At 40.6% G+C, this 25,354-nt stretch overlaps 1 pseudogene; it reads right to left on the reverse strand.

Moving 5' to 3' along the window:
- Positions 1–15,700: 15,700 nt before the first annotated feature.
- On the reverse strand, positions 15,701–15,800 carry LOC127089612 (uncharacterized; annotated as a pseudogene).
- Between the last annotated feature and the right edge of the window lie 9,554 nt (positions 15,801–25,354).

Below are 25,354 nucleotides of genomic sequence, written 5' to 3' on the forward strand. Positions count from 1 at the left end.
AAAAGATTTGGCCAGACATGGTAACACAAACAAACACAACGGTATTAATGATGAAAAGTTTGTTTTAGAATGTGAGGCGTAGAGAGCGAGTAAAGTGCGTAAAGTAAATAAAGTAAAGCGAGTGCGGAAAATAAATAAAGTAAAGCGAGTGCGGAAAATAAATAAAGTAAAGCGAGTGCGGAAAATAAATAAAGTAAAGCGAGTGCGGAAAATAAATAAAGTAAAAGGAGTGCGGAAAATAAATAAAATAAAGCGAGTGCGGGAAATAAATAAAATAAAGCGAGTGCGGAAAATAAATAATGTAAAACGAGTGCGGGAAATAAATAAAATAAAGCGAGTGCGGGAAAATAAATAAAATAAAAGCGATGCGGGAAATAAATAAAATAAAAGCGATGTGGGAAATAAATAAATAAAGCGATAAATAAGAACCTGCTCCAAATGGAGGGCTTTAAATCTGGTACAAAAATAAACCTCCGACTCCTGAAGCTAAAGACGGCAGCAACTCGAAGTGACCCAACTCAATCTCACTAAGGTGCGATAACCCCCCGATGTGATGGATTACCGCTATTACAAATGATAAATATATGCTTAGTGTTGTAAAACTAAGTTGGATGATTAGAAAATGAAATGGAACGAACTATTTATAGAGGATTTCAGCAGCTTGCAAAGACCATGGTGCCCTCCAACTTCTTCTTAGTGGGAACGTGATTTCCAAAGGTGGCGCCCGCCATCCCTTCATGGCGCCCGCCATTTGTGTAAATGGGAAATATCATGGGAACTTGGAAGTTACCTCCTAGTTGAGGGCTGATGACTCATGGCTTCTCCTATAGCTGCCGCCATGTGTGTAATTTTCGTCAAAAAACCCTAATTTTAGGTCTTTTTGCTTCGTTTCTTCCAAAGAGTCTGAAAGTATTAAATATCTGAAAACAAGATAAAAGAGAGCATAATACAAACAAAATGATAATAAAGTCCTAATAAACATGTGAAATCCGAGTCAAAAACACGGTGTAATTCAGTGTGATCAAATTCTCCCACACTTAAACCTTTGCTTGTCCTCAAGCAAAACTCTTTATAGTTTATGCAAGAAAAACAGTATCAACTAGAGTTAATTCAAGACAAAAAGACTTATGAGTTTTTTTAAGGAATGTAGCGATAGGTACTAACGAATCGAACTAAGGATATTGTAGTGACACTTCCCGCAAATGCGGTCGTAGGCTTCGTTCCTATACAAAACAATCCACATTACCCCACCATACCTAAGCCTTCTTTTTGCTTTCTTAAAGTTCTTTTAATTCAGGTGCAATCACATTAAGCCCGTTATCCGTACATACTCATAGTAAAGTAACCGGTTAGTGATTATGATCTTAAGCATGGGGCTCTGGTACATAAGTTGGTATAACCCTTTTATTCAACCCAATTTGTAGTTGTGGGGGATTGGATCGTAATCCACCCTACCAAGTTCAGCACCAGATACTCTGAACCAACAAATAAATAGGCTTATTATTTTTTATTTTTCTAAGCATGGGGCTCCTGTACATGAGTTGGTGTAACCCCTTTATTTAGCCCAATTTGCAGTTGTGGGGGATTGGATTGTAATCCACCATACCATCTTTAGAACCAGATACCTCTGAACCAACAAACAAATAGTCTTATTATTTTTTTATTTTTCTTCTGCATGTTCCGCATATGTTTTTATTTTGCTGGGTTAAATGACCGTGTGAGAGTCACCTAGCCCGAATTTTCATGCGATTTGAGAACAAAGCAGGAATTTTTGTGATCATTCCCTTATTTTCATCGGTCCCCTATGTAGAGCATGCTTAAGCCGGAGCTGACTGCTAGGATAAACTACTTAAGGACTTATTTGGAACAAAAATTAGGGCTACAACATATGGGGTATCGGGATCGACTCTTATAATCATGAAGCCTAAGGTGTTAGGACAATACCAATTTTTAGAAAAAGTTTTCCCAAGTCTTTTACATCCTGTTATAAACCTGTCTTATAGCCTGAATGTTCAAGATGTATTGTTTTCTTGGCTAAATTTTTTTTGGTAAGGTTAAAGAAATGGGGGCAATAAGGATACACTACACAGATGACTCGTCAGATACATATTATTTTATTGAAAGGGAAAAACAAGCAACTAAAACATAAAACATACTAAAATTAAAAGAAAACGGTAAAAAGCGATAAAAGTAAAGGAAAGCGATAAAAAGCAATAAAAATAAAGGAAAGATGAAAAGCGATAAAATCTCCTCCCACACTTAAACCGAACATTGTCCTCAATGTTTCGATATGAGATAAGGTAGGAGTAACCTAGAGAGAGAGAGAGAGAGAGAGAGAGAGAGAGAGAGAGAGAGAGAGAGAGAGAGAGAGAGCTAGGGGTGAGCACCGGTACCGTCACCGTCACCGCCCTGGTTAAGATGCCTGGGTTGACGACGTCTGGTTCGAGTACTAAGTCCTTCCTGCAGCTGCTGAGAGCGGCCTAGGAGAGATCCTTGGGTGGCCTCGATGAGAGCGAAGTGACACTCATTAGCCTGTCACTGGCGTTGCTGCTCATTAGTGATCGCAAGCAAGGACTCAGTGACAATCTGATGTGCTTTCTCACCACGCTGCTGGGAAGCTACCATAAAACTCATATTATCTGACAGTTGTTGGTTTATGGTATTCAGGAGGGTGTCACGCCTTTCCTCACGAGCCAGGCGCTCGCGCTATATCTCCTCGGTGATGTAGAAACCGAGAGTGGTACCTGCAAAAGGGTTAGAGGAAGAAGGTGCGGTGTGTGCAGGTGATGCAGCAGGAATATCATGAGCAGGTGACTGGTCGCACCGGTCATACTCATCATCGGTCCCTTTCCCATCGTCCATAGGAACGTTAGGTGGAAAAGGACCGGTAAAGGGTGGAGCATCAAGATCGTATGTCCAGTTCCTTGCATGTCGCACATCTGTATGCTGAGAGCAAGGTAGGACAACACTGGGTACAGCTGCACCATGTATCATGAGGTAAAAACCACCTTCTCGCCGCACCTTGCATAATTTCATATCTTTCAAAAACTTCAAGTTAATGGTGCGGTGAGGGAGTGGTTCCATGGTGGCTAACTCAGCGTGTAGATTCAACGCTCTAGCAATGAAGGTAATCAAACCACCGAAAAAGATGGTTCCTCCTTTGTTAAGGATGGCAGACATATGGACCAACATGAAAGGAACAGGATTGATCCTGCGATTAGTGAGGCAACCCTGTAAAAACAACAATTCTCGGGCATTTACTTTGTTAGAATTTTCCCGGCCAAATATAGTATATGCCAAGAGGTATCGAAAAATACGTATGGTCGGGTTATGGATATTAGAAGCCAAAATTCCTTCAAAGGAAGTGACATTCACATTAGATAATCTGTTCCAAAAAGTAAATGCCTTGAGTGCCCATTCAGTATCTAAGGGCGTCTCACAGATATCACCCTCACCATAAGGCATTCCGAGCAAACCCGCTAAAGCATCGGTAGTGTACTCGTATTTTACATTAAACATTCTAAAACAGACGGTACCTACCGTGCTAGGAGTGTCGGGGTAAATAGTGTAAATTAGGGAACTCAAAAATTCCCTAGTGAGCCTATCGTAGGTGGGTGCTTTACTAGAAAAAATATCGTGTAATCCTAAATTATCAAGCATGTGGGAAACACTATGGTATGTGCCTAGAGTGTACAAACAATCTTCGTCGACATACCTGGTAGCGAGGATCTCCCAAGTTTGCAATCTTTACAAAATCTTGTTTTGTCGCTCACCGGGCTTTCCTCCACGAAGAATGATATTGTTAAACTCCATTCCGGCCATTAATGGTGATTGTAGAGAAAAATGAGTATTTATAGAAAAGAAATGAAAAAATGGAGTCTAATGGGTTTTTGGTGGAGAAATGGAGAAGTGAAGTTGGGAAATGGTAATGGCTTTTAGTGAAAATGAGAAGCTTGGGAATTTTTTATGAACTTTGGTGTGTCGCATCCGCGAAAAACAACCGGCGGGCTGAAACAAAAACAACACAGAGCCGCCACCGTGCGTTATTTATCCCAAAAGAGGGAAAGGAAATGCTTAGAGTAAACCTGGGAAAAGCAAGGTCTCGCGACCAAAGAGAAAGGGTACGGGAGTCGGTTACGCAAGGGGAAGGTATTAGCACCCCTCACGTCCGTCGTACTCGACGGGATCCACGCTCTAAAAGAAAGAAAAGGTTGCTAAACAAACATCACACACACACACACTGAAGATAACACAGGTGGGGGAAGAGGAAGAGGGCTCGCTGGGACATCGCGTCCTATGCCTACGTATCTCGTCTGGAACGAGAATCAGAGCTGCCGTAGTTCGGCTCACGCACGCCAAACTAGACACACACAAACACGGGAAAACATGGAACCCGAACGCCAATCGCTGGACTTACATCAGCTTCCGAACCAAACAAACACACTCAGGATACGGACAGCCAATCGCTGGTCTTACATCCATATCCTGACACACAAAAGGGTTAACAAGCAAACAAGCTACTAAGGAGTCGGGAACTCGAGCCTAGCAACTGTCAAGCAAACACACACAAAAAGAAAAAGGGTGTGCCTGGAGAGACCTCGCACGGTCTCCTGCCTACGTGCCTCATCTGGTATGAGGATCAGGGCGACGTAGTTCCCCTGAACGGGAAAGAAATTCTAACCAGATACAAAGGGAGACACACTACTAGGGAGCTGGACTCGAGCCTAGATGTTATCATGCATCATTGCCCTATGTTATGGCTTCTATCTACTTGCACAACAGCAAGCTAATCCTAACCAGGAAAAAGCAAAGCATGCAAGCATCAACAAAACAAATCAAACATTCACAGTTAGCACACGCTATATCCAGACAAGGTGGGCTCAATCAAGGGTTAAGTTGCAAAAGCAACACAACTGTGTCAGGTGATATTAGCTCTTAACCCTGACATTGAGAGTCAGGGTGAAGCCAGATGAAAGGTGAGTGAAGATTAGACTTCACAGCTCTTATTCCTGGCCAGGGAGAGCTTCAGACAAAGGAGTGTGGGTTCAGAAAGTAGGAACCCTTCTACACTCATGACTCTGACTCAACTGATCTTGGGTTAATGTCCCAATGCATCAACACAGTGGTGTGAGCAGAGGGACGACTCAACAAGAATAGCAGGGGATGGATTGCACATCCCTTGGGTTCTGCCAATTGCCTTAATCAAGGTCTTTTCCTGCTTGGGGACAAAGTTAAACAATCACAAACATCGCCTCTTAAGGAGGACTTCAGACAGGTGCCTGGCCAAATAACAAGCTAGGTCTTCCAGACTACATGGAGACAAGAGAGTCTACCTCAATTGGTTTATACAACCAAGCAGCAGCACAACAAGTTCTTAAAGAACTATTAGCAACTAATGTACCTGAAATCAATCAAATACAGTCAGTATACCAATCACCAAGTCAAAACAGACAAGATAAGAACCAACAGACAACACAATCAGACAATGCACTATGCAAAGCACAATCAACTCAAGTGAGCCAAGCATCCTACAAAATAAACCAAGTTAGTTCATAACAAGCATATAAACCAAACTCGATCAACTTGAATTAAACTCTTCAAAGCATTTTCTTCTTCAACCTGAAAATCACATTCAAACGTGAGAAACAAGACCACTAGGACAAGCCTAGGGTCCAAAGGAAGTGAAAAACTCAAAACAGCAAGTGAAAATTAATCAAAACCAATATTTATCAAGCAAAAAGAGAATCCAATTGGTCTCACATCAAAACTATGTACCAAATCCATTTCATACACAAAACATGTCAAACTATGCACTTTGGAATCACATTGGAGCAAACAGAATGATCACAATCAAATCAATATCAAAACAGCTCAATAAATTCCACAAAAATTCCAGCCTAAACAGAACACATTCAATGAGTAGCATATCAAATTTCATGCTATTTGGACCAGAGGAAGTATGGAAATTAAATTCACTAAGTCAAGTCATGCTTATACAACTTCAAATAAGGTCACAACTCATGTACCAACTTTAGGCAAGTGTAAAACAGAAATGGCATAAGAAAAATGAATGGGACCAAAGCCAAAATGAATTTAAACATGTTAAGAATCAATCCACAAAATTTCACATCCATCCAATTAATAACCAGAATTTCACAAATCACAAAATTCATGAAGTTGACATAACATAGTGTGACACACATTGTCACACTCAACTTAATCACATCATATCTCTCTAACCAGGGACTCAAAATTAGCAAACTATACATCAAAATCATCAGGAAAGAGTCAAGAATGTGCACGTAAAATTTCAAACATTTTGGATAAGGCATCAAGATTTCATGATCAATATGGCAAAACATATACACAAATGATACATTCAAACAATCCCTAGGCATTTTATTTTTCCACACGTGCACAAAAATATTAAAAATCACCATAAAAGAGTACACATCACAAGGAGAATGGTGAAAAAAGTCTCATCAAATTTGGATCAAAAATGAGTTAGATATGGATTTTTGATGTTGAGAAAAAAATAAAAAAAAAATTGAACAAGCAAGTGAAGCACATGAAAACATAATGAAAATTAATGGAAAGGCAAAGTGGAAAAGTGACATAGCGCGGACTCGAACCCTGTACGCAGTGGTCACAATCACTCTCACCAACCGCTAGGCCAAGGAGGCATGCTGTACAGCAGGACCGAACAGTGGTCTAATAAGGCAGCGCGCACAAACACGGGATTTCATGAACAGTACCGCGCGAATGGATCTAACACATGTTTTTTTGAAAATTTTCAAGTTCTTCATGACATTCATACATTCATAGGCTCAAGAACAAATGTTCACCAAATTGGACAAACTTTATATCAACGGAAAGGTCTTTCAACGTACATCATGAATCCATAATTATTTTGATCTAATTCTTGATAAATAAATAAAAAATCGAAGCAAAACATGTTTGTGCACAAAACTTCAAATCATCATAACTTCCTCGTTTCTCAACCAAATTTAGTGGTTCAAATTGCAGAATTCTCTACATTTAAAGATCTATCTAAAGCATCAAACAAATTCAAGAATTATTGAGGTCGAAAAATCACCTTCAATGATGTACAGTTGTGAATTCGTGCGTTTTCCACCTTGTAATGCCAAAACAGATCTTCTATGATGCTTGAGTTGATGAATGAAGCAAGTCTTGGATGTTAAGTGTGCACGATCTTGATGAAATCTTGAATTGCCATTGTTGCACCTCACTTTAACAGTCCAAAATTTGGCTTGGAAATGAGGAAATCTTGCTTCAATTAGCTTCAATAATGCATATAGATGATGAATGGATGAAGATCAATGCAAAGTTTTTTGAAGAAATTGCAAATTTTTGGAAAAAAGTGAGAGAGAAAGTGAAGAGGTTTTTGAGATTTTCAGATCTAGAATGAAATTCTGTTATGATTAATCAAAAAACAGTTAGGATTATGTTTATATATGTATTATTAAACATGTTAGTAATCACAATTAGTGCTAATGAAGTGGATTAGTGAAAATGCAAATTCATGCTAAATGGCAATTTGGTAATTTCACCCACACTTATGCAATGCAATGTAACAGTGGAATTTTTTTTGTTGCAGCAAGTTTTAAATGGTGTATGTGAGCTAATGCAATTGGAATTATGTAAAAACCATGAATATTTCTCAAAATCACTTTTTCCCTCCACTTTTTAAAATTAATTCACTTGAAAAATGGACTTTTTATGTGATGAGTTTTCATGACATGTGATGATGGATCATGATAGTACATGTCAAATGGAGTTTGCTCAAAGAAACCTCACTCAATTTGGCCTTGTGAATCAAAAGTTATGCCACTTTGAAATTCAACTTTTTTGGACAATGATCAATCCATAACTTGCCAACCACACATGAGAAATGAGTGTTCTTGGACTTTTTGGAAAGGTGAGAGCAAGATCTACAACTTTCATGTTGGACAAAATTTCATTTGAAGCATTTTTGGACATGTAATTTTGAGGAGGAAAACTTTCCATTTTTAGCAGTTTTCAATTACAAGTCACTTTCTATTTTTGGAAAGTTTCCATCTGACTTTATTTTCTTCATTCTTGATGTTTGAAATGTCAAATGAAACTTGTTTAGACATGAATGAAGTGTCTCTAACTCTCTCCCACCTCCAAATCCATCATTTCAGGCACAGTTGACCACAGTTGACTTTTCTGACTGATAGATGAATTTGGCTATGCATTGATCAAGTTGAGCCTCAATCCTCTGATGAAATGGCTCAATGATGAAACCCTAGCTTCCATAAGCTCAATACAATCATGAAATGATCCCCATATCCATTGTAACCCTCATCTCCTTGCCAAGCCCTGATTGGCCCAATACAACTGATTAGGGTTGACTAGTGGTCAAAACCCTAATCTCAAGGTATCTGATCAAGCATTTGGTGATGACAAAACCATGATGATGACGATGTACCATTGCAACCAAGATCAAGCTCAACCCCCTTGAGAAATCATGAAACCCTAATTTGTATCACAAACCCTCAGATGGCTAGTGATCAATTCAATCAATGAAACCCTCAACTTGCATCTTAACCTCTTATCTTCTGATCAAGACCTAGGAGGATGATTTGCACAAAGTAGCCACATGATATGCAACATGCTAATGACTAATGACCTAAGAAATGCAATGCAATATGTTAAGCTAGTCCCAAGAGAGGAGGGCAAATTTTGAGGTGTTACAGCTGCCCCTATTCAATCCACTGTGAACCTGTCAATATGAATAGCCTCGGCTTTCAGATGATCAGGATGAAGAGTGATTGAATACCAAGAACAGACGAACAATTTGCACTCTGATGGGAAATAATTAACAATGCCTGTCAGAATCGGCAAAGAAACAAACTTGAAAGAAAAACCCGTCTGGTATGGAAAAAATCGGCCTGAATACCGAAACAGAAATATATTGATAACTGGTAACACAGAGATAACCAAGGCCTGAACGCCTCCCTTCAGTCTGAATACTGAACACCGGAATATGAGAATATTGACGTCGGTCTGAATACCGGAAGATTAGCCTGAACGCCACTTTGGTCTGAACACCACTTTGGTCTGAACACCACTTCGGTCTGGATACCGGAAAACTGGTCTGGCTGCCACAAGCTGCGTCGATCTAATTATCGGAAGCTTCTTCGATCTGAAAATCGGAAACTTGGCCTGAGCGCCACATCGGTCTGAATACCCGCCTCGGTCTGGACACCGGAAAACTGGTCTGGATACCATAAGTACTTCAACCTGATCGTCGGAAACTTCTTCGATCTAAAAATCGGAAACTTGGCCTGAACGCCACCTCGGTTTGGATACCGCCTCGGTCTGGATACCGCCTCGGTCTGAACACCGGAAAACTGGTTTGAATACCATAAGTACTTCAACCTGATCGTCGGAAACTTCTTCGATCTGAAAATCGGAAACTGGCCTGAACGCCACCTCAGTCTGGATACCGCCTCGGTCTGAACACCGGAAAACTGGTCTGAATACCATAAGTACTTCAACCTGATCGTCGGAAACTTCTTCGATCTGAAAATCGGAAACTGGCCTGAACGCCACCTCGGTCTGGATACCGCCTCGGTCTGAACACCGGAAAATTCTTCATGCCTATCAGCATCGGCGAAGATAACAAAACAGTGATAAGTGAGTCGGCACGCATGCCAACGACTCATGCTAGGGATAACAAACCACAAACTGGCTATTCTTTCTTCAACCCTAGCCAACGAACACTTCGCGTTTAGCTGGGGATTATTCTCTCTTGTTTTTTCTTTTTTGGACCCCGAAAATTTCTTGATTAACATTCCCATCTCTGCTCGACAGAAACTTTGATTCAAAATTATGATGCTAAACTCCTCAGAGTAACACCTTCACCTTTGGGCAAAACCACCTCTCAAACAATAACCACGGCTTGAGACTAGCTTATGCTTGCAATATGATGTATGATATTTTTTCAGCGTAATGCTCCATAATTATGGAAATGCTACGCGATTTATTTATACAATATGCCATGCTATTTTTCATGATGAATGTATAAAAAGGCATCCCCCTCAAGGGACTCGTCTGGGGAGCTCGAGATACTCTGCTGAGGAACTCGTCAACACTCCGATTCCACCCTGCTGGGAAATAGCACTGCTGCTGAGAAAAGCAACCCCTGTTGGGGAAAACCTCCTTTGCACCCAATCCGCCTGGGGACATTGCTGGGGAAGAACCACCCATGCACTCTGTGGGGATACAACAGTCTTTGACTTGCTGGGGATCTACATCCTGACTCTGCTCGAGACACCACCGCACGCAGATACTTCCGCTGAGAAAACTGCAACCTTCAGACCTGGCGACTAGGGAAGCATCGATCTGAAACCTGCTGGGGATAACCATCCTGACCCTGCTAGGGAAACCACAGACCTTGGATCTGCCGGGGGATTAGTCGTTCCGACTCTGCTTGGGGAGGACAGTCTGGTACTGAACACCCATCGACTCGTCGAACCATGACATTTATCATCTAAATCCATTGTCAGCTTTCCAATTTTGAAAACTCCCAGACTCGTCCGGACCTTTTCTGCTCCATCATCTTGTATTCCCAACGGCTCCGTACTCGACGGAGAGCGAACTCCTGGGATTTACACAAACTTTTCAATTTTCCGACTTTGAAGAGTCTTCTTGATTAATATCCAGGATCGTCGTACGCCTCACCGTCTTTTCACCGTTCTTCCATTCATTCGTCCCTGATTGGACTCCATGGGGATCGTCTCGTCCAAGAGCTTCCACATCACAACCTGCAAGTGAGGGGAAATATCTAACAGTACCTGCAAAAGAGATCATTAGATAAAACCGTGCCCCAGGCGTGTCAAGATTTCAACACTTGAGTCACTCAACCTTCCGAATAAGATTTCAAGCTTTCAATCTTATAAACATGCATTGGAAGGGACCTATATGTCTTAAAATGCAAGATTCTTTATCAAAATAATCGGATGTTTTTGCAATCAAAGCGGTAATGAAAAACAAAAACAAAATTATTTGACTGAATATGCATTTTATTGATTGAAAAGTGTGGCTCAAATTGAGCGATACAAAGGAAGCAATTCCTGAAAAGAGGTAATTGCGCACAAAAGGAAAAATCTATCCTAATGGCAATCTGAAACCCGTGATCTCATCGAGTTCCAACTCGGTTACACCCCATATGTCCTCAGACTCTCCTTGCTTTCTGCCTTTTGAACAAGACGATTCCGATTGATCCCTACCGGGGATTATCCATGTGCCTTAACCAAAGCGCAAACGATCATGCCAGACGCAGTTGTTCGTTTCAATCCCTCTTTTGCCTGGACCGCCCTTTCGGGTTTTCAGTCCACCGGGATACCCTTTTTTGCCCAAGTCGCCTTTTCAGGTTTTCGACTTGTCGGGTGTACAGTTTTTCTTTTTATCCCTAATTTTTGCCCGAACCTTTCTTTCTGTTTTTTGGTTCGCCGGGATGCCCATTTTTGCCTGGACTATTTTGTTCTTTTCGTCCAGCGGGTCTATTTGTACGAAGTATTTTTTAACTGCGTCCGCATTCACAGGGGATGGAAAATCCTCGCCATCCATGGTCGTTAACAACAAGGCTCCGCCAGAGAAGACCTTCTTGACCACGAATGGACCTTCATAATTGGGTGTTCATTTGCCCCTACGATCGTTTTGAGGAGGAAGGATCCTTTTCAGCACCATATCACCCACGTGATATACCCGAGGTCGTACCTTTCTGTCAAAAGCACGCTTCATTCGTTGCTGGTATAACTGCCCATGACAGATGGCTGCCAGCCTCTTTTCCTCTTCAATCAGGCTCAACTCTTCGTACCGAGTCCTTACCCATTCTGCCTCTTGCAATCTCACGTCCATCAGGACTCTTAACGAGGGAATTTGAACCTCAACTGGTAACACCGCTTCCATTCCCTATACCAATGAGAAAGGCGTTGCCCCAGCAGATGCACACATCGACGTTCGATACCCAGGATACAAGCTTCACACTTGCCCATACTGTCGATGCATTCAAATGCTAGTCGGGTAGCAAAAAGGAACGTGGGATCCTTTTGGTACAACCAAAACGGCACTAACTCCTTCACATTAACCCCATCAGACATCAGAATCCGTTCGGATTCAGGGTCAGGCCCCTCCTCCGGGATCGGTTACTCTCAATCTTTCGATTTGAGTACCTCGAGATGTCCTTATCAGGGAACTCAAACTTCCTCGGTTGATAATCCTCAATGGGTTGCTGGGCGAGGTAATCCGACAATACACTCCCCTTGATTGCTTTCTGAGAGATATATCGAATATCGTATCCAATCAAAATCATTGGCCCTTTCGCAACCCGTTCGGTCATTGCTGGCTCTTTCAGAAATCTACCTGATCAGATCCATCTCGAAATCCACAAAGTGGTATGTACCAGCATATACTGTCTCAGTCGGCGAACAGCCTATGCCAAAGTACAACAAGTTTTCTCGAACTGTGAATGTATTGTTTCACAGTCGGTAAACTTTTTGCTAAGGCAAATTGCATGCTCTTTTCGACAAGACTCGTCATGCTGCCCCAGTACGCACCTCATAGACCCCTCGAGGGCTGTCAAGTACCAGATTAACAGTCTCTCTCCATAGGGAGGCAACAGAATCGGAGACTCCTGCCACTTATTCTTTTATCTCTCGATGCCCCTTGGCAATCATTATTTCACCTGACCGTTTGATCTTTTTTCAATAGCTTGAGTATAGGTTCACACGTGACTGTTTAGATGAGATGTGAACCATGACATGTGGTTCAATCTACCTAATAGACCACAAACCTCTTTTTCTGTTCTCGGTTTAGGCATTTCTTGTTTTTTTTTCCTTTTTTCCTTTTTTTTTTAGCAGGACCAACCTCGATTCCTCTCTTACTTATAATAAACCCCCAGCAACTATCCGGCCCGCACTCTGATAGTGCACTTATATGAATTCAACCTCAGTTTGAATTGTCTCAACTGGTCTACTCAGCTTGGCCAGATCCACCAGATGCCCCTCTTCTGTTTGGGACTTTGCTATCATGTCATCAACATATTATTCAGTTTCATGATGAATCATATCATGAAACAAAGTCACCATGGCTCTCTGATAAGTAGCACCGACGTTCTTCTTCTCTAGAGGACAGTCTTCTCTTAATGGTAGCTTGTGCACAACAACATTGGTATCTGACCCTGGCATATCCTGACATGACCAGGCGAAGGTATCCACCTGCTCTTTCGACAAGGTGATAACACGAAATTATATCATATTTTAGGACTTAATTCCATTAAATTCTATGACTATTTATTTCGGTTTACTGCATTTTATGAGATATTACGTGGTATTTTCTTCCTATTTGTCTCAGGTAGTCCATTTTGAAGAACAAGTGAAAACGGAAGAAAAGAAGGTGCAAAAAGGAGAGAAAAGGAACCAATTGCCAAAGCCCAGCCCAAAGCGCACAAGTCACCAATGCTGTGCCTGTGACGGACGTCACAGGGTGCGTGACGAGCGTCACGCAAAACAGCCTTGTGACGGACGTCACACATGGTGTGACGAGCATCACACCGTTCCACTACCTTTTTGGCGCAAGTAACGCCCTCAGAAGACTTGAAGAAGAGACGTTGAGGAGTTGGTCTCCTATATCCACGCCGTGCATTTAGCCACGTTGAAGAACCGGAGAAACGGAAGGCAGTTACCAGCACCAATATAAATAGCCATCTCAAAAACCTAAAAGTCTCTCGGTTTTTCCACGCTCATATTGCCGAAGCGCTGCCAATTTTCTTTTCACGCTTTTGCTTAATTTTCTTTTCCAGCAACTTAACATTGTTTATTTTATTTATTTCTTTTGCAAGTTCTACATTCTTTTCCCCTGGCAATTTACCTTTCCCTTTTTAGCATTTAGATATTTTTTGCATAATAGTTTCTACACCGGAAACTATTGTGCAACTTTTTATCGGATCTAACCTTACGTTAGATTCTAGTTTTATTTCCTTGGTTTAATCTATTGTTTAATTGAAGAATCGAAGAACAAATCCTACCGGCTTGTGGTGGGGTGTTCAAGACTATTGTATTACGCATTCAGGTTCTTTAATCATTATTTAATATTTTGTTTTATTATTTATCTATATTATCTGCCTGGAATGAGTCTGTTTATGCATGATATGTATTCTTGTTTATTTAGCATGTCTGGCTGATTCGCCTAGGTATCGGTATGTAAAGTAAGCAGAATAAGGGATCAAGACTGAGTCGGTCTATCTAAACTTAAAATTAAAATCAATCTTTTTACGGTCTCAACTTACAGGTTTAATAACAAGATTTTTTACAAAAGTAAAGGACATAAAGAAGTTAAAATCAACAGAGCGAGAGTTTGAGGTTTTAACTGGACAGTGTAAGTTAGGCATTAATTCTAGATCAGGGCGAGAGCAAGTTTTAGAGTTAATTAAATTCTGACCTTTTCCAAAAAGTATTTTTAAAGATTGAATGTGAGGACGAGAGTTAAGCATTTGGATTTGATTATATAACCTAAGTCAACAGAGCGAGAGTTTGAGATAAGGGTGTTTAAAACGGTCAGTGTTTTCTTAAAAAGAGTTTCTGCAACTTTATTGTTTTCAAAATATGGTTTTTGACTTAATTATAAGTGACAGCTACATTAATATAAAATCATGGTTTATTCAACAGAGCGAGAGTTTGAGATAAAACCTTTAACCAATAAAGTTAACTGAAACGATTTATTTTAAAACCAAGAAACCGACAAAGACTTGATTCCCTAGTTTTGACGAACTACATACCGATATCCGTTTTATTAATATTTAATCCAGATCTTAGTTTAGCCTTTAGTTTTTCCCCAAACAATCAAACATTTTTAACCTTAGATTTACGTAGTAACCTTAGATAACGGTATATCGATTCATAAGTCCCTGTGGGATCGATATCTTTTAAAACTACGCGATAGAACTGTGCACTTGCAGTTTGTACCCCATTCTCGACGCACACAGTCGAGCGACCAAGTTTTTGGCGCCGTTGTCGGGGACTTTTATTCAATCGATATCGTAACTCTTCCGTTACGCTGTAGAGACTAAGGTTTCTTTTTCTTCTATTCTTTCTTTTGTTGATTTGTATGCCACGCACTCGCTCACAAGGTGAACCGCTCTATCTACGAATCAACGATATCGAACTATATCTCCGAGTCTTACGACGAATTCGGGAATATCGTGCTGAAAACAATCTCCCTCCTATAGACTTTCCTGATCTCAAAGATCTTCCTTCTTTAACCGAGATGGCAGAACCAGCTCGTGCTCTTAGAGATTACGCCGCTCCATCGCAAGATGAACCGCATTCAAGTATTGCTCCGCCCGCAATCGAAGCAAACAACTTCGAACTCAAACCTTCGCTGTTGCAGGCTGTGCAACAGAACCAATTCTCTGGAAATCTTACCGAAGATCCAAACCTTCATTTATCCGTATTTGTTCAATACGCCGATACTGTTAAAGCTAATGGTGTCACTTCAGAGGCAATTCGACTTCGTCTTTTTCCTTTCTCATTAAGAGATAGCGCTAGAAGATGGCTTCAATCTCTTCCTTCCAACTCAGTCACCACATGGAACGAGTTGAAGAAAGTTTTTCTTGCCCGATATTTTCCGCCAAGCAAAACAGCTATGTTAAGAGCCCAGATAAACGGATTTAAACAGAAAGACAACGAGTCTCTTTTCGAAGCATGGGAAAGATACACAGACATGATGAGACTTTGCCCACACCATGGTTTGGAAGACTGGTTAGTAATTCACACATTTTATAATGCTCTCTTATACAATACAAGGTTAACAATAGACGCCGCTGCAGGTGGTGCACTAATGAACAAACCTTATGCTGATGCTTACCAGCTTATCGAGAGCATGGCCCAAAACCACTATCAGTGGGGAACCGAACGAACAACGGTGGAAAAACCTCAACCGAAAACTGGCATGTACGAGATAAGTAACCTTGATCACGTTAATGCAAAAGTGGATGCTTTGGTCCAGAAAATTGAAAGTTTAAACGTATTACCTCCAGCCGCCGTGGTTGCTATAACTCAGAATTGCGAGGTCTGTGGAATCCAAGGCCACACTCCTGCGGAATGTCAACTCTTGACTGGAATCCAAGCAGAGCAAGTAAACTATGCTCAAGGAAGCCCCTACTCGAATACCTATAACCCAAATTGGAAGAACCATCCAAACTTTTCATATAAGAGTAATAATGCTTTATACGCACCTGGACAGTCTCCAAATCAAGCCCCATCTATACCTCCGGGATATCAGAAACCGAATCCTAACAATAATACCCCTAGAAAATCCAACTTGGAAATCATGATGGAAAACTTTATAGCTTCCCAACAACAAACCAATAAAGATTTCTTAAACCAGAACATACATACTGGCGAACAACTTAAACAACTAGCAAGCAAAGTAGATGCCTTGGCTACCCATAACAAAATGCTAGAAACACAAATATCACAAGTAGCTCAACAACAAGCACCTACTGCTGCCCCAACTGGTACATTCCCTGGACAGCCCCAACCTAATCCGAGAAGCCAAGCTCATGCAATTATATTAAGAAGTGGAACGGAGGTGGAAGGACCGTCTGACCCAAGGATAGAAAACCAAAACCCTAAGAAATCAACTGAGGAAAGTGAACCTAAGGAAAAGGAAGAGAGTAATAAGGAAACCCTAGAAAAGAAGGAACCTTATGTACCTCCACCACCTTACAAACCACCTATACCGTACCCTCAAAGGCTTGTTAAAACCAAAGATGCGGGCCAATTTAGAAAATTTGTTGATCTCCTTAAACAATTAAACATTACAATTCCGTTTACCGAAGCTATTACGCAGATGCCCTCATATGCTAAATTCTTAAAAGAAATTCTTTCTAATAAGAGGAAACTTGAGGATAGCGAAACCGTTACACTCCCTGCCGAATGTAGCGCTATAATCCAAAACATGCCTCCTAAACTCAAGGATCCGGGTAGTTTCTCTATACCCTGTCACATAGGAAAATTTGTCATCGACAAAGCCTTATGCGATTTAGGAGCCGGAATTAGCGTTATGCCTTTATCCATATGTAAGAAACTGGAAATGGGAGAATTAAGACCGACCAAAATGTCCGTGCAACTAGCAGATCGTTCCATCAAATATCCTGTAGGAATCCTTGAAAACGTTCCCGTACGCATAGGTCAGTTTTACATTCCCACTGACTTCACAATTATGGACATTAGAGAAGATGATACTACACCTATTATACTAGGAAGACCATTCTTAGCAACTGCCGGTGCAATCATAGACGTAAAACGAGGACGACTCACCTTCGAAGTAGGTGAAGAGAAAATTGAAATCATTCTTTCCCAATTCTTGAAAGCACCTGCAATAGAAGATACATGTTACTTCATGGATATCATCGATGAATGCATAAAAGAAGCAGAGTTAGTAGAAGACAAATCTAAATAATGCTTAGCAATAACACCGGACCCTACGCAATGTCTTAACAAACCAACCCCTGATTTGAAAACACTTCCCAAAAATCTGAGATATGAATTCCTAGACTTAGAACTTGAACGACCTGTGATAGTTAATGCAGATCTAGGAAGACTCGAAACAGAAAAACTCTTACATATCTTAAGGAAATATCCAACCGCACTAGGATACCACATCACCGATCTTAAAGGAATAAGCCCTTCTATTTGTATGCACCGCATCATGTTAGAAGAAGACTGTAAAACCTCTAGGGAACACCAGAGAAGACTAAATCCGATCCTAAGTGAGGTAGTAAAGAAAGAAATAACCAAGTTATTGGAAGCAGGTATTATATATCCTATATCTGATAGCAAATGGGTCAGTCCTGTACACGTTGTACCAAAGAAAGGAGGCATAACCGTTATTGAAAACGAAAAAGGAGAAACTATAACTAAACGAATCGAATCGGGATGGAGAATGTGCATTGATTATAGGAAACTAAACAAAGCAACCCGAAAAGATCATTTCCCTTTACCATTCATTGACCAAATGTTAGAACGATTAGCTAAACATTCACATTTCTGTTATCTAGACGGTTATTCAGGCTTCTTTCAAATACCAATTCACCCTGATGACCAAGAAAAGACAACGTTCACATGCCCTTTTGGTACCTTCGCTTATAGACGAATGCCGTTTGGTCTGTGTAATGCCCCTGCAACTTTTCAAAGATGCATGATGGCAATATTCGCCGACTTTCTCGAAAACATCATGGAAGTATTTATGGATGACTTTTCTGTATACGGACAAAGTTTCGAAGAATGCCTTGAAAACCTGGAAAGAGTTCTTGAGCGATGTGTAAAAGTAAACTTAGTACTTAATTGGGAAAAGTGCCACTTTATGGTACAAGAAGGAATTGTTTTAGGACACATCATCTCGAACAGAGGAATTGAAGTAGACAAAGCCAAAATAGAGGTAATCGAAAATCTTCAACCCCCAAGAACCGTGAGAGAAGTACGAAGCTTTTTAGGACACGCCGGTTTTTACCGACGATTCATCAAAGACTTCTCTAAGATGACTAAACCCTTAACCGGACTGTTGATGAAAGATGCTGAATTCATATTCGACGATAAAAGCATTTCAAACTCTTAAACAAGCATTGATCTCCGCACCCATTATGCAGACACCAGACTGGAATGAACCATTCGAAATAATGTGCGATGCCAGTGATTATGCTGTAGGTGCTGTTTTAGGACAAAGAAAGGATAAAAAGCTTCACGTTATATATTACGCTAGCAGAACCCTGGATGAAGCGCAAATGAATTACGCCACTACCGAGAAAGAACTCCTAGCGGTGGTATTTGCGCTAGATAAATTTCGTTCTTACTTGGTAGGAGCCAAAATAATAGTTTACACCGATCACGCTGCTATCAGGTACCTTTTAACAAAAAAGGATGCTAAACCCAGACTCCTAAGATGGATCTTGTTGCTACAAGAATTCGACTTAGAAATCAAGGACAAGAAAGGAACTGAAAACGTAGTAGCAGACCACCTCTCTAGACTTGAGAACCTTGAACCGGAAAGAACATCAATTAATGATGATTTCTCGTACGACAAACTTATAGCTACTTTGGAAGAGAACAACTCCGACATGCAAGTAGAAACCACCTTAGCTATATCTGTCACACCATGGTACGCTGATCTAGTCAATTATTTAGCTGCCGGAATAGTTCCACCTACTTTATCTTACCAGCAGAAGAAACGATTCTTCCACGACATAAAACACTATTACTGGGATGATCCCTTACTTTTCAAAAGAGTCCCCGATGGTATTTTCCGTCGATGTATACCCGAAGAAGAGGTAGAAAATATAATCCAACACTGTCACTCCGCTCCTTATGGTGGACACACAAGTACATCCAAGACCTGCTCTAAAATCCTACAAGCTGGCTTTTATTGGCCAACTATATGGAAGGACGTACATGCGGCTATTAAGGAGTGTGACAGATGTCAGCGCACGGGAAACATATCTAGACGCGACGAGATGCCACAAAAAGGTATTTTGGAAGTAGAGATTTTTGACGTGTGGGGGATAGACTTCATGGGACCTTTCCCATCCTCTTTCGGTAACAAATATATACTCGTGGCAGTTGACTACGTATCAAAGTGGATCGAAGCTATAGCTTCTCCAACAAATGACACCCGAGTAGTAACTAGACTCTTTAAAATATAATATTTCCGAGATTTGGCATCCCAAGAATAGTAGTCAGTGATGGTGGATCACACTTTATATCCAAGGTACTCGAAAAACTACTACTTAAGTATGGAGTGAGACATAAGATAGCAACACCTTACCACCCTCAAACCAGTGGACAAGTGGAAGTGTCTAACAGAGAAATCAAGCAAATACTAGAAAAAACGGTCGCCACTTCAAGGAAAGATTGGTCATTGAAATTACCAGAAGCTTTGTGGGCATACCGAACTGCTTATAAAACCCCCATAGGGACGACCCCATTTAAGCTCATTTATGGAAAATCCTGTCACCTCCCGGTAGAATTAGAACATAAAGCCTATTGGGCTATTAGAAATCTAAATTGGAATTATAAAGCCGCCGGTGAAAAGAGAATCCTTGACATAAACGAACTAGAGGAACTCAGAAGAGACGCCTATGAAAATGCCAGAATCTATAAAGAAAGAACAAAACAATGGCATGACAAGCGTATATCAAGGAAAATCTTCAAGCAAGGCGACGCAGTACTTTTATTTAACTCTAGACTAAAGTTATTCCCGGGAAAACTACGATCCAGATGGTCAGGGCCTTTTCATATCACTAAAATCTTTCCCAGTGGAGCGGTAGAAATAAAAGGACAATCTACAGAACCGTTCACCGTAAACGGGCAACGTCTGAAACACTACCACTATGCGGAAACCAACGAGGATTCGCAAATTCTACACTTAGACGAAACGCCCCCAGGACTCATAGACTATATTTAACAGTTTCTTTGTCGAGCTTGCGACATTTAAACAAAGCGCTTAGTGGGAGACAACCCACAAATTAATTTGTTATTTTATTATTCTATTATTATCATTTCCCTATTTCCTTCTTAATTATTCTTTTAATTTCCGTTTAATATTCATTCTTGATTTATTTAAAAAAATAAATAAATAAATAAATAAATAATAATAATATTTTTTTTTCTTCTTTCGGCATTTGGCCAAATCCTGACTTAAACTCATGTTTTCTTTTCTCTAGCTAACACTAACCAGATGGGACATTTTGATCGTATGGGTATCAAGTTCAGAGGAATGGCTCAGAAACAAAAGTTTGAAGAACTAGCCGCTAGAGAGATGCTACCTAGTTTATATGCTGATGATTGGGCTATGACTGCCCTTGGACTGAGACAGAGTGTCCTGTATTTGCTGAATCAGATAGGATGGGAGACCTCCCCTATCCTGAGACATTTCACCACCTACCGGAGACTCACACTAGAATTCCTTAGCTCACTAATCTATCTACCCAGCCATGGAAAAGGAATTAGCAGAGGTTTTATCCAGTTCAGAATGTTCAATATGGAGTACCAATTTAATATTAGAGACTTCACCAACCTTTTGGGTTTCCCTACCTCCTTTGATACATTCACTGTAAGCCAGGAAGAACTTTTTGAATATAGAGAGCTTGAACACTTTTGGGGTAAGCTGACTGGAAATGATGAGCCCGAAGAACATGAGTTTCTCTCTGGAAACATACATAACCCGGCTTTTCGCTATTTCCATAAGATCCTGACCCACACTTTATTTGGGAGGAAGCCAAACAGTACTTCAGTTTCACGTGATGAACTTTTCATCATATTTTGTGCTTCCCAGAACCGTCCAGTAAACGGTGCCACTTTTATGTTAGCTAATTTGGACCACCTTATCCAGGATGAGCGAGCACCCATTAGAATAGGCGGTTTGATAACTATGATAGGTAATGCCATTGGATTACGTCAGCCTATGCTTGACCTTAGCCCTTTTTGTGGCATTACTACTATGAGTATACCTTTCCTCTTCAACACTATGTTTATAGCAAACCTAGGGTCTGATGAGTTTGAACTTATTATTGATAACCAGGTTCTCTGCCTATTCACCATGCCCGATCCTAGGACTAGTGTTCATAACCAAAGGAACTGGCTCTATAACCTGAATGAAACCCCAACTCCTGCTGGATCCACGAAATCCATCCAGGATTATGAGATTTGTAACGACTATGAGAATTATGTTGACCAGATATCTCATGCTGAATCTGACCCTCAAACACCATCCGGCTATCATGATATTGACCCTCCTCCTCAGCCTGTTCCGACCGAAGAATCAGCCATACCTGACCTCCGACATCATATGCCCGGAACTGATTATAACACCGCCATTGAAGCTTTGATGTCAGAACAAGACGCCCTCAGAGGAGAATTTACTAATATGAGAGACGAAGTTCTAGGATACATGAGCAGTATGACGAATCAGTTTCACGAATTGCTACATCATGTTAACTCTTTTGCTCCTCCGGCCAGAGATCGTACAGAGGGATAGAATTTAGTCATCTTTCTAAGTTATTTAGTTTTACGTCAGATTATTTATTAATGTTATTTGAATTCATGTTTATTTCTCTTTCATTTCATTGTTTTCCTTTCCTGTATTACATTATGATCATTTTTATTGAAGCTGTTTAGTTAATTTTATTATGCAAAAGCTATTATGCTCTACTGTTGCTACCTATGAATTATTACTATACAAAGCAGATTAAGCGTGCACAATAAATTAAATTGCAGACTAAACTGATCATAAGCAAAACAAAACATTAAAATACACTACCAAAATAATCCTGTGAAGCGCCACTAAGCCTTTCCAAAAGGGAATGCGTGACGAGCGTCACACTACCCATAACGGACGGCACGCTTAGTGCCTGTTACGAGCGTCACATCCCTGTGACGAGCGTAACACTCCTCAGACTAGTGAACGTTAAGGAGCCGTTGGAGACGAACGTTACACCTTTAACTTTTTACCTTCCCCATTCATTTTTCATTTAACCACACTTAATTACTTTTCAACCACTTTTTCTTTCCACCTTCCAAATTCTTCTCCTATAAATACCCACCAAACCTTCCTTCATTCACCACAAAACAATTCTCTCCTATCAAATACACTTCTTTTTCTTTCCAAATCATCCCTTCAAAAATTCATCACAATGGCGGGAAATCAGAATTTCGGAAATATCATCTTCCGATCCGTAGATGACAATTATCAGAGGGAGCAATTCGAGCGTTTCCAACAGCGAGGCGTCGCTTCCACCAGGTACCCCGATTTACCTTGTTTACAACAATTAGGCTTACTCCAAGGTATCGAATGGATGCTCCGTCAAGCCAACTTAACCTTCCTTTGCACTCATAATCAACCCACCTACCCATCCCTAACCTTAGAATTCTTAAGTTCATACGACTACACCACCCCCGCCGGTGAAGACGAATTTCTAACCGGTACGGCAACCTTCCGTATGTTTAACACCGAGTACTCTCTAACCCAAAACCAATTGAGTACCATGCTACATTTTCCCACAGAAGGTCTGCTGCATGCCAGAATCCCTCCAACCTCAAACTGGAACACAGTTGGCGTTTTTGGCCTTTTTAAGAAAATTTCCGGTATAGATATCTACAACTGGGAAGAACTCCTTCTCTCCCATATACATAACCCCACTATCCGGTACTTTATTCGCATCTTGCAAAACACAGTTTTTGGAAGGCCAAACAACAGCAAGGTCAACTCAAAGGAACTATTTTTCCTCCAGTGCGTCTTCGAACCAGATACTCAAGTAAACGCCGCCTCCTTTCTCTTTCATCACATCCGCACCTTATGTGCTAGGGGCAGGCAACCTTTTATAATTGGTGGCTTAATCACCACCATCGCACTTGGCCTACACCTAGGAGATAAACTCCAAACTTTAGAATCCCTACCTCCCCTATCTATGGATACCAGCTACTGTCGATCCAGCCGCTTGATTAAGAACAGAGTAGGCGGAGGATATTATCTTATGGTGAACAACCAGGCAGTCCCAAGCGTTGTTCTACCAAATACTGCCCTCACTGATGTCACAAACCCCGACCGCCACCTCTATGATCTAAACGCTCCTGAAACCACCGAGCCTTTACAAACAAACCCACAAACAGATGAGTTTGAAGAAATGGAACAAGGTGATCATCCGCCTACACAACAGTCAGTCCCGCTCAACCCTTCCGGCAATACAACTGGCACGTCCTCCCAACGTCGTCGACGAAGAAGGCCTGCAACCAACGACGACATTATGGATGCTATCGATGGAATGCAGGCACAGAATGTCGAGATGCTGCAGATGATGCGTCAAATGCAACAGCAACAGGACGCTAGGAATGCCATAACCGACCAGCGGTTTACTGAGTTGTTCAGCAGGTTCGACAACTTAGACTTACGTCAGAGATCACCAGGTCCAAGAACCAGAGGCGGAAGACAACCTTAGCTGTAGTTTTCTTCTCCTTTCCATATTGTATTTCATTTCCTTAAAACATTGGGGACAATGTTTAATTTAAGTATGGGGGGGAAAACTTGTTCTTCCTATTTCCATTTTTCAAGTATGTTACCTTCCCTTTCATTGTTATTTCCCTTTCTTATGCAAAAAAAAAAAAAAAAAAAAAAAAAAAAAAAAGAAAAATATTATAATTTTAAGTTAAGTCCCTAGTGTGAAATATTTCTATTATCTATTCCCCTCAATTTTCTTGAGCCATAACAAAACAAATTTTAACACACCCAATAAGTATAAAGGTTGCTTACTTTATAAAACTTGAGTGAAATCAAGAAATCATTACCATAACAACGCTTTGAGAACCTCAACATGTTAGATCAGGATAAGTACCTATTATACCGATTCCTCGAACTTTTAGCTTTAGAGTAACCCCGAGTAGTTTATACGAGAAGTCAGCACCATCTTAATAGCAAACTACGTGGAGAGCCGATGAATATAAGTGAATGATCCCCAAAGTAACATAAAATATATGAATATATCAGAAAATGCACTGATTAAATTAGGTGATCCTTACCAGATCATTTAATCTAAAGGTTGCAGATCATGCAAAAAAAAAAACACAATATGAAAAATCCATTATGAGTTGGTTCAGTAGGTATCTGGTACTGAACTCGGTAGGGCGGACTACGGTTCGATCCCCCACGATTTGCAATGGACTGAATAGCGAAGTTATCCGACTTATGTACCAGAACTTCTACTAAAAGCGGATCAGAATCACTAACCGGTCACTCCACTATGTGCGCGAAAAGATAAAGGGCTTAATGTGATTTCGCTAGAATGAAAGCGGGTGAAATAAGAGTAAAGGAACTAGGATAGCTATAATGGCATTACTTGAACTGATTCGCATAAAGTAGGGTTATCTAAGTTGTAACGGTAGTTGTTGATGTCAAGATTAAACTCAAATTGCTTCTAAACAAAATCCATTTGCAACCTATTACGAATTGATGTGTGTTTTGAAACTTCGCCTGGCTAAATTTTTGAAAACGATTTCTATACTGAATTTTGCTTGAGGACAAGCAAAGATCTAAGTATGGGGGAGTTTGATAACACGAAATTATATCATATTTTAGGACTTAATTCCATAAAATTCTATGACTATTTATTTCGGTTTACTGCATTTTATGAGATATTACGTGGTATTTTCTTCCTATTTGTCTCAGGTAGTCCATTTTGAAGAACAAGTGAAAACGGAAGAAAAGAAGGTGCAAAAAGGAGAGAAAAGGAACCAATTGCCAAAGCCCAGCCCAAAGC

The sequence above is a fragment of the Lathyrus oleraceus genome, chromosome 5 (assembly GCF_024323335.1).
Source record: "Lathyrus oleraceus cultivar Zhongwan6 chromosome 5, CAAS_Psat_ZW6_1.0, whole genome shotgun sequence".
NCBI lineage: Eukaryota > Viridiplantae > Streptophyta > Magnoliopsida > Fabales > Fabaceae > Lathyrus > Lathyrus oleraceus.